Genomic DNA, 1,291 nt, shown 5'->3' with positions numbered 1-1,291 from the left:
TAAATTGAGGAACTCTCCTAAACTGAGGAACCCCCCAAACTGAGGAACTCCCTAAACTGAGAGATCCCTCTAAATTGAGGGATCCCCCTAAATTGAGGAACCCCCCAAATTGAGGAATGCCCCAAATTGAGGAAGTCCTCCAAATTGAGGAAGTCCTCTAATTTGAGGAACCCCCCAAACTGAGGGATCCCCCCAGATTGAGGATCCCCCTAAATTGAGGAACCCCCCCTAACTTGAGGAACCCCCTAAACTGAAGATGCCCCTAAATTGAGGGATTCCCCCAAATTGAGGGATTCCCCCAAATTGAGGGACTCCCTAAATTGAGGAACCCCCCTAAATTGAGGATCCCCCTGAATTGAGGACCCCCCCCAATTGAGGGATCCCCCCAAATTCAGGATCCCCCTAAATTGAGCCTCCCCTTAAATTGAAGATCCCCCTAAATTGAGGATCCCCCTAAATTGAGGGATCCCCCTAAACTGAGCCCTCCCTTAAACTGAGCCCCCCCCAAATTGAGAACCACCCCCAAGTTGAGGGATCCCCCCAAATTGAGGGATCCCCTCAAATTGAGGATCCCCCTAAATTGAGCCCCCCCTTAAATTGAGGATCCCCCTAAATTGAGGAACCCCCCACATTGAGGGATCCCCCCAAAATGAGGATCCCCCCAAATTGAGGAACCCCCTTAAACTGAAGATCCCCCCTAAATTGAGGGATCCCCCCAAATTGAGGGACCCCCTAAATTGAGGAACCCACCAATCTAAGTAATCCCCCCAAATTGGGGGATCTGCCTAAATTGAGGAACCCCCCTAAATTGAGGAACCCCCTAAACTGAGGAACCCCACAAAATGAGGAATCCCTCAAATTGAGGAACTCTTCTAAATTGAGGGATCCCCCCAAACTGAGGATTCCCCTAAATTGAGGGATCCCCCTAAACTGAGGGATCCCCCTAAACTGAGGAACCCCCAAAACTGAGGAATCCACTAAATTGAGGAACACCCCAAACTGAAGAACATCCCAAATTGAGGACCCCCCTAGATTGAGGAACCCCCCTAAAAAGGCCCCCTCCCAAAAATTGTGGACTTTCCCCAAATTGAAGACTCCCCCTAAATTAAGGACCCTCCCTCCCCAAAGAGAGGATCCCTCCTAAATTCAGGAACCCCCTCAAATAAAGGACCCCCTCCCAAATTGAGGTTCCCCTCAAATTGAGGAACCCTCCCCTAAATTGAGGGACCCCCCTAACTAGAGAATGCCCCCCTAAACTGAGGACCCCCCCTAAATTGAGGAACCCCCTAAA

Source organism: Neopelma chrysocephalum, unplaced genomic scaffold, assembly GCF_003984885.1.
Source record: "Neopelma chrysocephalum unplaced genomic scaffold, ASM398488v2 Primary Assembly neopelma1_330, whole genome shotgun sequence".
Classification (NCBI taxonomy): Eukaryota; Metazoa; Chordata; class Aves; order Passeriformes; family Pipridae; genus Neopelma; species Neopelma chrysocephalum.
This window is presented reverse-complemented; position numbering follows the sequence as displayed.